Below are 14114 nucleotides of genomic sequence, written 5' to 3' on the forward strand. Positions count from 1 at the left end.
AGCATTTCCAGTTTCTATTCCTTTTTCTGTGGAAATCTGAGATCCTAGTTTTCATCCTTAACCCATACATAAAGGACAGTTTTTAATATTAGAAAATTCAGTATCAACCCACATTCTTCTCCCCTTTTCTCTCAGTTGCCAACAGCCAGTAGCTGATTAAGAAGGCTCAGAAACATCTTCAGACACAAATTAACCTCCTCAGCCAAACATATCTGTCTCTCACAGGTGCAATTAAAAAAAAGAGGAATAGGTCTATGTATGTTTCCATACCCATGATGCATTATCAAAGCAATGATATTCTCAGTTTTTGAGGTGAAGTAAAAAAAAAAAAAAAAGAATTAGAGAGCAGGACATTTGTTCTTAAAGCAATAAATGCTTTTCCTTCTGTTTCCTTCAGGTCACATTTTAGTCTTTCCCAACAAGCTTTGATAACCTCCGTTCAAACCAGTTACCTCCATCTCCAATCAGGAGAGGGAAACAGCTTGTAGGTGTCTTTCTGTCTCTATTCTGTCTTATCAGCAGCTCTCACACATACAGCTGCTGAATATAATTTGACCACTTTTTGGATATTCTGCTTTATGGGAGACACTGTTATTTTACAATGTTTTCCATGCTCAGAACAGGTAGTTCTGAGCCCTTTAATTCACTTTTTATTTCTTCTTTGGTGTTGTTTTAAAGCAGATGTGCTCCTCAGGTTCACAGTAGCTGCTTCACAAAAATCAGTTTTTACCAATTTCAATTACCAGCTCTCAGTACTTGCATGGGCTGCCAAGGTTTCCCTGGGGTTGTGAACCCTCAACCTTTAAATTTCACATGGCTTGCTACCTTGACTACTTAGACTGTCAAAGAAGCTGTGTTCAAAAGCTACAGAAATCAGGAGCTAGTCATTTAAAGAAACTGATTTGGAGAGTGCAATTTATCACTGTCTGCTTTTACATTTGAATTCATTGAAAGACAACATGCGGTGTTAAGTACAAAGTTATACAAATGACTTCTCTTAACAACAGTATTGTGGGCTGAGTAACAGTAGAGGGACTTAGGCAGAGAAAGAAAAGTATATTATTGTTACTTGAATCTCTATCATGAGTGAATCAGCCTTGCTTTATATTCTTTCCTAGAGTATCTCAATGTATAGATGGTAGGACGTCGATTTTATCTGTGTCTAACCTCAATTTTCCTATGTTCTGGTGTATCTAAGAGAATAATCTACAGTCATATTCTATAGAACTGTAAAAGAGGGAAACATTCCAGAATGTCATGCAATTAGATGAAAACTCTTTACTTTTAAATGTTACAGGAGAATTTGAATAATTAGTCTGACTATTTATTTGTTTTTATGCTAGTAGAAGAATTTTAAAAGGATTAAAATTAAATATTTGCCTATATCTGGTTTTACATATAGCAGATGCAGATATACCGTGCACTTCTCATAGAGATTTATTGTACTGGGATGGATATCATTGAACAGATACTGTATAATGTATATGTTAGGAGTTGGACAAGCACGGAGATCTCAAAGAGAAATTGTTGCATAAAAGGAAACACAACAAAGTTGTTGAGTTCAGGTATGCAAGCTATCTGTAGGTTTGCAATAAACTTTTTCAGCACCTTTTCAAGACGGCTACTGCCTTTTCATCATTTTTAAAGGGAGACTTAAGAGACTTTTATTTCTCAGCAGTATTTCAAGGTGAACCGAAAGGAGAAATAAGCTGGGAAATGACACACAGAAATTGTCACTGTTTTTTTTCCCAAGCGCTCTTCCACTGTTGTATTTTTAATACTACTTTCAGAGTGGGTAAATAAATTATTTCAATGTGTTGTTAACCTCAAGAAATTGAAAAAAAAATGAGGCAAACTGTTTAAGGACAAGCTAATTGCATGATTTATGACATTTTCCATCATTGCATCAGATTTAGATTAAGTTGTCAATGACAACATCTAGCCTAGAAGAGTTATACTTTTTGTTCTTTTTTCTTCTCTGCTGAAAAGTGTTTGCTCACTGAAATTATATGGATGTTCTGTGAAAAGGTCTTAAAACTGAAAAATGGAACCAAAAAGTACTGCTGGGTGCTCATTTCAGTGTTTATACTCCTTTATTTTTATCATTTTTTCCAAAGGAAGAAACCACGTACCTGTCAGGGTTTGCTGAATGAAAAATAAATTAGCTGTTACCACTCAGTGACTTATTCCTTTGTGAGTTGATATACATATTTTTCATTTATGAATGTGCTTTCTCTTAAGGAATATGCAAAGTATTACGTCTGCTTTTTTGTTTTCTACCCACTTCTGGTGTGATTTTTTTGGTGGAATCTTTAAAATTAAATTAAGGGTTTTTTCTTATTTTTGTTTCACATTTTGAGAGGTATACTTTCTTATGAGCGGTTTAATAGGAGCTGAAGTTCACATTTCAATAAGCCTATCACTAAAAAAAGAAACAAAGCATTTTGTTAATAGAGAAATGGGCAAAAATTATTTTATATACATTTTTACATTTATGTCTTGTAATTTTTGCAAGGATAGTTAGAAAAGCTTTCAACTATTGTTTATAAAGAGGAGCTGCTAGCATAATTACTCCTTAAGACTCCTTAAGGAAAATAAACCTTAATAAATCTAATCAGAAGTGGAAGATAGGGTACATATAAATAGTTGTCTAGATCATCACCATCCAAACACAGTTGTCTCGAGCAGCAGCTTCAGTCAGCACATTTGCTTCACTGAATTGCAAGGTTTGTTTCTTACTGATGAACTGCACTCCCAGCCATTGTAGTCTGGTTTTACCGCAGTTAATTGATAGGAAGGATGGAAAGGTTAGAAGGTTGTCACTGACATGGTCTAGCATCTTTGATCTGCCCCAAGTACTGTTCAAGAGGCAAGACTACAGAGCTAGCACTTGCTGTTGAACTGAATGTTTAAGTTAAAAGAACTTGTTCAGACTGAAGAGTGGGAGGGCAGCCAAACCTAACTATTTTTACAAGGAATTTCACTTCGGCCTCAACTTTTCTGTATGCATTATTTAACTCCCCAGTAACATTTGAACGTTTGATCCCCAGTATCACATTTGAACACACGCACATGATTATTTTAATGATAATTTGCAAGTGGGAAGATGAGTTTAAACGCACAGATTCACATAGATATGCATGCAAGACAAAATTACACCTAAGAATTGGGAATTAAGCATTGAACACTTTTTTTTCCCCATTTCATACCCCTAGTTTCTGCTCCAGTATACTTTTTTGATAGCTCTTTTGGATGATCTCTGTCTCCAAGTGACAGTTGATACCTGCTTTATAAGGAAAGGTAAGTGCAGGTGTAGGAGTGTATTTCTTTGTGATTGTATGTATGCTGTTTTTGACAGCCTTTTCAAAACTGTATTTGCAGGAAGTTCTTGACAGAGCTGCTTCCCTTTGAGCATCCTTGCCTGAGGCACTTCCAAGCATCCTCAGACTCGGTCAAAACACTGTCGTCTTTTCTCCAGTCTGGCCTGAAACATAGCAGAGAAATGTGTGTCAAAAGATGCTCCCACCATAATCTCTCCTTTGTATTCTGTATGGAATACAAGGATATAAATTGATTTGGTTTATGAAACATAGGCTGCAGACTATTTTTCTGCCCTAGTTATCTACCAGCCATAGTGGAAATATAATTAGCACAGACACAAATTAAGTTTGTTGGTTCTTTTGGCTGTAAAATATTACTCATAATGCTCATTTATTGTAATTACTATTACTAACCATACTGATTCCCAGCATGCTTAAGGAACAACAGCGACAATCGATATTGTGTGAGGTGCCATACAAAAAGTCACTGCGGGGCCTCTGAATAGTGCTACAAACACGCTGCTGTTAAACAAGCCCGCAGTTGTTTATGACACAAATGAGACTGTGGCTCATCTTTCTAAGCAGGGTTAGCAATAGTGTTTATGTGCAATTTTGCTGGAGAAGCTGTTGCTGTTTGTCATTAATGCTTCTCCTGTACCTTCACTTATAGTGTGAAAAGATTGCGTCGGCAATTTTGGTAGTTTCCTCTGATTAGCTGTGTGAGTTACACAAGGTTTACCAGCACGTTTTTTCTTCTCCTTTTCCTTCACTTTCATGTGAGAGCTTGAAAGTTCCAAGAAATATTTTGAGAACACATATGAAAACATATGTATTGGCTGATTTTAATCAAACTGGCTTGTGAACGTGTAGCAAGATTAAGCAAAATGGTTAACCATATGACACCCAGATGAAAACCACACAGAATGTTAGCAGGAGTTGCCTGTCTGTGGACATATTTCTTTAATTATTTAGACGGTTCTACACTTGGTTTCCCTGCATGTCCCATGTACTTAAAATAGAAACAGCATAACAATCTCTCTCATCTCAACTTGCAAAAGAAATAAATAACTGAAATAGCTTATACAAAGCCATTCTGTTTAATTTGGTTTTTCATTTGCATTTGTTCTGGAAAGTGGACATTTTCTGACTGATTGTGCATACACATGAGGAACTTATTAGGAAAAAGTTACTGCATTAACTTTGTTCTTAAGACTGTTTCTTATTTTTTTTCTACTTGTAGATCCCACGGTCCAGAGAAAAATTCCAGAAGAATTTGCTTTCTTTCCTCCCAGGTTAGTTTAATTTTCCAGTGTTATTTTGAAAGGTCACACACACAAATTTTGAAACTCAATATAGATACTGTAAAAAACCTTCTGAATTAAGCAAATCCTTGTTCAGAGGAGAGCTAGAGGATAGTGTACTCCTGACAAGCTCTAATAGCATACTTATACTGAATTTTCTGTTTCTTCAGTTTTTTTGAAAGGTGTGGTTCCTGCGTAAAAGGAATTGCTGTAGAGGTACCACCTCTCCAGCAGTGGAGAGGAGATCCTCATTACTGATGTGAAGGACAATAAGACAGGTATGAAGGTGCTTTAGATGTTCACTTAGTAACTCTTACTAGAGAACCAGGCTCCTGAACAATGAGACAACCTGATCCTCAGCTTGTTTCAATTACCCTGAATAGATTTACATACGTTTACTCCAGTTCAGTTGTGGAAATATGCATGCACCTAACAGGAAATAGGTGATTTTTAGAAATGAATAAGTATTACTGAAGATTATCAAATGCCTTTTACCGAGCATTTGTTCCTGCTCATTGATGTATATACATGGATTTCATCTATGACAGCATGGGTTAAAAAGTGATAATGAATTTTATTATCATATGTATCTGTAAAACTAAAGAACTACTAAACTGTTGTAAGTTGAAGGTAAGAATTGATCCCCCTCATGTAAAAACATTTTGTTAAAATTGTACCTTATATGAGTACCTGCAGGCAGACCCACAGTAGAAATCAGGCTGTAATGAGAAAAGAAGTTACAGCTTATTCCTATTTACAAATTATATTTTTTTTTCTTCTGGAAGCTAGACATATTCTTTACATACAGTTACACAGTAAACTACAGAGAGATTCAGGGACTTGTATTTCATCATCAGGTTACTCAATTTCTAATGCAGTAACTTTTTTTTTTTTTTAAATAGATAGGGTTAATAAAGTAAGTGTAGCAATTGACTTTTAGATAGCTTCAAGTCCATCTACCTTTAATTATGTCTGGAAATTTGCTTTCAATTCCTGCTCTGAAAGAAACCGTGGAATCAGATGCAGTGCTTCCAGGACTTGAAATTATATTAATATGAAAGAGTTGCTAACACAGTCTGAAGTATATTCTGACTTAATAATATGCATTTCTTAGGAAGATAATCATGTTCCAATTTGTCTAGAACAGAAAATAAAATATCATAGAAGAAGTTGCTATATATATCACAACTACTCCTCTGAACCTCTTGTTCATTGTTACGTATATTTTCCCGATCTATAGTTGAAAATTTGTAATAAGAGAGTGTGGTGTAGTACAAACAGAGAGAATGTATTTCTTAACATTATAGATCCTAACTATGACAAGGCAGCATACTCTCATAAATGTACTGTCTAGCCATGCAGTAATGACAGCAAAGTATTCAGAGACATCTGTTATAAAGAATTATTTTCTCTAACCTTTGAGATAAAAGTAAATCTTTATACTCATTACTATAAGAAACTGAACCAAAGCAGCAATTGCCAGCTAAAATTAAGATACTCAGAGTTTTCTATCATCTTCTGAGTTATTTCTCTTTGCTGTCATCTATCTACCCTTTCTTTTACTGGGGACATTTTATTATTAAAAAATTCTTAATAAATTTGGCTATTCATTTATCTGTATTTTATTCTTGCATGGTAGTTTCCCTGATCATTTTGTATATGAAGTACAGCTGGCTTTTCATAGAAAATTTTGAAAACATTCTCCAGTAGCTAGGGACATTTTGGATGTTCTTAGATGCCAAGCTAAAGCCAAACTCCCAGATTGAGCCTCTTCTTTGATTTAGAATATTGCATCAGAATTTAACATTCTGGTTTGATTAAAAATCTTAAAGCTAATTTTTGTTTCTGGATTAGGAAAGAGTCTTGGCTGTCAGCCCTGAAGCATCTTCTAGGATGCACTCTAGGTCTGAATACTCATGGTGTTTTCAATTCCAAGCAAGATGACAATGATGAGGTCAATGTGTCTATTAAGCCTGTGCCTTGCAGTTCCTATGAATTCAATGAGAATGATGTCTTAGTAGAAAAATGAAAATAAGTCTTACATTGTCATATTTTTGTATTCAACATGTTACAGATCATTTCATAGAGGTCAAGCATTTTCTTGGTCAAAACTGTTTTCTCCTGATTCAAAAGTACAGATTGTGTCGATGGAAAGATTTGTGTCAAAAAAATCATTTCGTGAATTCATGTCAGCATTGCAATATTGTTTTGGCTGAAAAGAGATTAAATCCCTCCCCTTACCCCCAATTTATATTTTAAAAACTTTTACATGAAAATGCCCTAACACTTCAATCAAATGCTTTGTTCTGAAATGTAACTTAAAAATAAAGATTTTCCCCAAATTGAAAATAAAAAGAATTTTTCTTTTTAGGTCAAATCAGTTATTTTATGATGACCTAGAAAGTTTACCAAATTGTCAGTTTAGTGCTCTTTAGTTTTAAAAATGTACTCCTAAAGGACCCAAACAATCATTTTAGTTTTTTTTTTTTTTTTTTTCAGGAAAGTGCCAAACCCCAGAACCATGTTATTTCTCTAGTTCTGGTTTTGACTGATGAATTTTTTTTTATTTAAGTCTCTTTTTCATTAGGTTTGTATTTGGTCTCTTTTTTGTCCAATTTACAACAATTTTTACTCTGGAAATCTACATAGTAGCTCTGGACTAAGTAATTTCTGCAAACTACATAGGCACATTATCACCTGAAATGCATCTAATTCAGCTGATAATCTTGGGGACTGGTTTGAAGGTCCACTTTTTTAAAAAAGTTAGACTAAGAAATACTTGAGAGTTAAACTTGTAAATCTGTGATAATTGTCATGGTAGTTAATGGAGACTAATAGAACCTTTGGCCTAAGACAGGGAAAATGAGATCCTCCACAAGAAAGCTAAAGTTAGATGAGATACTATGATGCTTATTAAAGGACAATACATGTTAAAAATTGTCTAAAGCTTGGAAGAGCTAAAGAATCATTGTATTATGTATATTGTGTTATTTATGGATAAATGGATTTGTAAGAAAATTTATTTCTAGCTCCTAAGGTGCTGTTAATTCTTTCTTTCCTTTCAGAATTTACTTGCACTTAGTGTTCCAGACATTATGCAAGAGGGTTGCAATATTTGTTATCTGTCTGTCACAGAAGCATCTCTTAGTTTGCATAGGCTATTGAACGTTTTCTGGATACTTTTTCTAGATTTACTACTGTGAGTCCCTGTAAAGGGAACTACATATTAAAATGTGACTCCTGATTCTTATATCATTTCTGTATCTGAATCTGTGAATATAATTTGTGTTTCCAGGAGTTAGTACATCTTGGCAACACCTTCTGTTTCTGTCAGAAATTCTGTCTAGGAAAACTTCAGCCATTTGCCTAGGATTTCCTGAGGTCTTAAATGAACTATGATTGAGCTGCTGGACACCTGGAAATCTTGGGAAAATAGCCACTCGATATGTGCAGATCGGTTTTAGACAGAAACAAACAGATTGATGCATCTATGATCTACTCTGTATATGCTTTGCAGATGATGTGTATATGTGTGGTAAGTCAGAGACATAAAGAACATTGAATTTACTGCGTAGGAGCAGTGAGTCATCGGACTCACTCTGCACAGCTATGAATCAAAAAGCAAATAAGCATGCACATTTTCATGCATGCAGTAGAAGAAATAAAATGCAAGGGATAATATTGTACGGATATTCAAGTTTTTACTATATTTTTCTTTCTTTTATAGTATCTTTTTATTTCATTATAGACAAAGTGCAGAGGTGCACAAGATGGTACACAGGTTTGTTGAGGTGTGGGGTTTTTTTCCCCAATAAGAGTAGGTAGTACTTCAGTTTGCAAAGATGCAGAAACATTACTGGCAAACCACATGCACAGAAGTCACAGGATCAAAATCACCATGTTGTTCTGCAACTAGAGCCATCAGATATAAGCCTAAGGTGGTATGCAGTAACTTGTTCTTTCTTTGAAACTATCACAAGATTGCTATTTTCTTACATTTTTTTAATGTTGCTCATCTCATTCAACTGTAGTAGTATTCCCTGCACGATTCATAGAATCATAGAATCATAGAATCATTAAGGTTGGAAGAGACCTCCAAGATCATCGAGTCCAACCGTCAAACCAACACCACCATGCCTACTAAACCATGTCCCTAAGCGCTGATTAATCGTGCATTAATCAATGTCCCCTGTTACTGATTAATCAGTAACACTCACTAACTGCTCAGACCAAAGTGTCTGATGTAAATCTGGTTCTTCCAGTGCCCAGTTTCTGACTGGTAAGTACCCTGTAATAGGAACCACTGCAATGACCTCTTAAGCTTGCAGTCCTCAGACGGCACATATAACGTTTTAGTGAAAACAGGAAAAAAGAGAGGTACTAGGGAATAGAAAGACTTGGATCCACATAAACAATACACTGCAAAGTGGAACTTGACTGTCAAAGGGAAAATAATTTGCTACTGGGGAAGTATATCACCGTAGAAACAAGAGAGGTGCTATAGAAGAAGAGTGAAGGCATTTCTTGAAGCATTGTGTTTGGGCATAGCAACTAGTCAGTCTCATATAATGCTTAAAGCACAGGCTCAGTCTGGTTTATGAAATAATTCTTAGTCTGTTTTGTGTACTCAAGACATTCCCTGAGAATATTAAAAAATCAAGTCTATTCTTATTGTATATAATGGCTGTGTTTTCAGAGTATGTATGTGGGTGTAACTTTTTGAACTAGGTTTCCACAATGAAAACTTTGCAACAACAGTAACTGCAGATAGCCAGCTATACTTGCTTAAATGAACTTCTGCTGTCATTAGAGTATTTATAGAAACTGAAAGGGCTGTGGATGCAGCTTAGGCAGATATTTGTTTACATTTTAAGGAGATAATTATGCAAAGTCTGCCAAGCTTATGCACAGTCTATAATAATAATTATAATACTTGTACAAAAATACAAATTACACTCCAACATATGTATCCCATGGCAAATTATTCTCTTCTACATTTTTAAACTACTTGGAAGAATAATGCTCTCCTAAGGTATTACTGCTTGCATTGTTTTCACACTAGTTTCTTTTACTTTGGTATGAGTACCATTGATGTACTCTTATGCTGTAGAGCAGATTCACTTTTTCCTCCAGCTTACACAAACTGAGGATCAGGACTATAGTTTGGTCATCTGAACTGTTCCATCTCAAATGGAACTACTGATGCAGGAGGCAGCTAAATCTATGTACACATCGGCTACTAGCAACACATGAGACCTATAGATAGAAATGATGTACAGTTGCAGTACAATCATTTTCAGTTCTATCATTTGCAGTTGTAAGGTGACACTATAGTGCAGCACCACCATTAATTTTGGAACTCTAAATACTTTCATCCTGCTTCTTCATACAGAAAACCTACAAAATGTTCATTGTTTTTGTACACTTCAGCTTCTGTAAGTGAAAACTCAGATATATTGAAATTATTGTGGACTAGAAACTTTGCCGTGTCAGAGTTCAACTTGACTCAAGGAGAGAGTAGAGCTTTCTGATACCTTTCTGCCCTTCTGAGCTTGACACTGGTAAGGCAACTGCTTGGGACTAATCTGCTTCATACTGAGCTACAATAGTGCTGGGGCTATTGTGGAAGCAGCTCTTCCACAGCTAGGCTAGCTGAATCAAATGCCATTAGTTCAATGGCAATATCTCATTTATCTATATCTCCTTTGTTTTTGTTAGTTTGTGGCAGAAATCTGATGATCCAACAGAGTTCAATTTGCTAAAACTATAATCTCAGTGCCCTAAGTGTTAATATACTGTATTCTTGTTTTCCTGTGGCTGTGTTAATCAAGACTGTGGATCGATCTACATGGATATGATTTAAGAAAAATGTATATATACCCTAAAGTTTGTAACTTAAAGTATTTACAGAATCACTAATCTCATCCTAGCTCACTTTCAAACAGCCTGGAATGCTAAGGTGTGAACCATGCAAACTGTTTCCAGAAATATCTGATTGATCTGAGCAGAATTCACATGAGAAGAGGGCACTGAAAGCATGGAACATGAAAACCTTTTTGCATTCTCTGCCTTGGTTAAGGCAGAGAATAAAACCCCCCTTTCAGTGAATCTCTTACCAGTCAGCAAGGTGCAGATTGTGGAAGAGTTTCTCCGAGTTGCATCTCCAAGCCTAGGAAATGTTATAACACGTACTACCTAATAGCATATGTACATCCATGGGTTTCCTTAGTTTCCTTTGGAAAAATGTGATTTTCCTCTTTCTTTTACCTTAAAATAATTTCTGATTCTGGATAGCCTGAATAATTTGAATCCTTGTTCTCAAGTCTGGATCAGATTGGCTTTGAAAAGGAAAAAGTGAGTTGGGGCACAATTGGCTGTGTACAATTAGTGATTTAATGTGATCATGGGGTTCTTCAACCATGTGATGCAACTCAGAATTACAACTCTCTGCCAGCTTCCTAAGGTTCAGTGTAGCAAATATAGCAATCTGATAGCCACAGTCTCCAGTCTTTCTCTGCTTCATTGATACACTGGCAGAAACACTTGTATTTTTGTCCTTCACTGCAGGGCTTCTCTTAAGTATATTACTCAACTTCACAAGTTCCCTATAACTTAAACAGGTTTTTCACATTGGCCAGACTAATAATTTTCTGAGGACAAGAATATACTGAGAAGAGACAGTAGATCACAGTCTTTAAGGGGTTGATTTGTCTGATGAAATGTAGATGCCTGCACACGAGCCAGATGTCTATGTTTCCATTACAGTCAGTGGAGAAAAACAGGGAAGAATAAGACATAACTCCACTCCTCCTACAGGGCTAAAACTTTGCAGATAAATTATTTTCTATAACTGCCAGTTTCTCTGCTGACCATAAAAGGCTTGGACAAATAGTTTGGAAGTAGACATGCAAATCCTCTCCTCAGTGTTTAACATAGATCTTTAGGCAGAATAAATCTTTTGAGTTGGGCCAGATGAACAAACACAGCTGATCAAACTAATAGTTTGAAGCTCAACAAGCTAGCACTTTTGATGGACTTTGTTTCACTGGAAAATTTCTGACCAGCTCTAAACAAAACTGTTAACATTTCGCTATAGGGGGAACCGTTCCAAAGGTGAGCTCTCCTGGCATCTCCATTCAAACCGGGAGAGGTTTCCTATTTTCCCCATAAGGGGTGCTGTCTCCTCTAAGCCACACTCTTTGTCCTTTTAAGTAGTGTCTACCACGTATAAAGGTGCAAGACACAATTAGAGTCTCAGCATTCAGTGTGTAATGTGATTATTTCTGCTACATTAATATTTCAGCTAATTCATCACAACTCATAATTCACCTGCACTAACCTCAGAGGCTGGATTCCTCCACAGAGGTCTAATTGGTTTTGCACTTGGGGAAAGCAGTAAAAGAGGGAGAGATTTTATATTTGTAATGTCAAAATGAATTAGAGATCAGGGCAGAATATTTTGCAAATATTGCTGAGACATAGAATTGGTTTTGTCACACAAATATCTTCTGATTCTATCCTGTAGCCTCTCAAGCCTTGAAAAAACCTTGAATTTTTTGTCTCTTCAGAAGACTATATTTTCTGAAACATATTTAGCATAAGCTAAATGGTGAAATATTTTAATAAAAAGTACTTGGCTTGGTTTCTTGAGGAAAAATGAGTGTGAGGAAGGGGATGGGATTTGGTTTTTCCCAAACTCAAAATCATGTAGGACACAGCACGTTCAAACCTGGGGTTTGGGTAAACATACCCAGGTCTCACAGTACAGAGTAGCCTGACAGTTACATGGGAGTCCAAGCTGGCATCATCCAGTGAGCACGTGAGAAACTTTACATATAGGACACAAATCTGTGTTGTTATATCAGACTGTGCATAGCAGATACTTTGAGGGAGCAACTTCTGTGTCTACTGTAGACTTGGCCATGCTCATAACTTGCCTGGAATACTTCCTATTTACCTTGTGTTGTACTTCATCATGGCTGTGATGAAACCAGTATTTCCTTATTCTAGAAACACAAAGTATTTTTTTAAAAGAAAGTAAACAAAGAAAGAAAAATAGACCAACCTGCCCCCCCCCCCCCCCAAAAAAAAGTCCTTTTATATATTCCTTGCATGCAAAAGTGTAGCTTTTGAGATACATAATTTTGTAGGGTTTCTCTGGCAGCAGAATGTAATAAGGTGAATAAACATGGTTTCCGCCTGCTTCACACACTGGTTGCCTTAGTAACTGTGGCATAGTGCAGCTGAAATGTGCTAATACACTTAAAAAGGAGTTTGAAGGAAGCTGATGGGCAATGATTATCATTGGATGGATCAATTAGACCAGGAGATTGTGAGGCACTGAAAATAATACCTTCAATTGCTTCAAAATTCATTTTGCAAGTGGAACAGCATTTTCAATGTGCCCATTTAAGATATATGTAATTGTATTTGTAGGGGTTTTTGTCAGTTTGTATGATAAGGAAACTTTCCCATCTTTTACGAGAAGATGAACTTGACAGCTTTACTTTATTTTCAGTAATTTCTTCATTAGCAGCCAGTAGCTGCTGGTAGAACAAACGGTGTTAATATGCTGAAAAATTAGCTAATCCATAATAAAAAAAAGGATTCATTTATAAGCTAGTTACATTTGTTAAGTTTGCCTTTCTTGTCTTTGTTTTCAATACTGAAATATCTTTACAATAAAAAGAGGAGCAAAGGAAAAATCTGATACTTGGAACTTTGATATTTTTGTGGAATATGAGATCTTTCCTAGATGAAAGCTGCGGTACTTTGTATCAAGAAAAAAAAAATTGTCCTGGAAAGAAATATGGAAAACTTTTGTAAATAATCAGCTTACTGACTTATAGAGTCTAACTTTATTATCTTAATTTGATTTACACTAAATTTATTCCAAAGAAAATGAAAGGAACATGAGTGACAAGATTTCTACTATTTACTATTTTAGATTTTAAGAGAGGAGTTCTCTTTATTTCTTAATAGGAAAATTTGCAGTCAAGGTGTTAAATATTCTATAAAAGTTGAAGAAAATTGGTCACTAAATTAAAATTTACTAGTAAGGAAACAGAACTCATATAGCACAAGCATTCTTCTCGTATCCATGAGAGCTTATAACTCTCCCCAAATGTAAAAAACACATTTATCTGAATGGGAATCACATGTATATGAGAAGTGTGAGAGTTGCAATCCTTTTATTAGATCTGAATCCTTTGTATGAAAAGTCTCCAAGCTTTGTGTCTTAACAGTATCATAGCCACTTTGCAGTCAGGCTTCACATTTAAACAAGCATGGTACCGGACTTAGTAGCAGCAATGGATGCCCTCCATACAGCAGATGGTGAAAACTACATTTCTCTAAGGAAATTTGAGGTCCCAGGAGTTTCTGACATGATCACCACATTGAGAGGGGTACGGGGTAAAAAAAGTTCTTTTTTCCTCAGATACATTTCTTGCAGAGTTTTGGACGAGTGTATGCTATCTCCATCCCTCTGTCA

Source organism: Pygoscelis adeliae, unplaced genomic scaffold (assembly GCF_000699105.1).
Source record: "Pygoscelis adeliae isolate BGI_AS28 unplaced genomic scaffold, ASM69910v1 Scaffold170, whole genome shotgun sequence".
In the NCBI taxonomy this organism is placed as follows: domain Eukaryota; kingdom Metazoa; phylum Chordata; class Aves; order Sphenisciformes; family Spheniscidae; genus Pygoscelis; species Pygoscelis adeliae.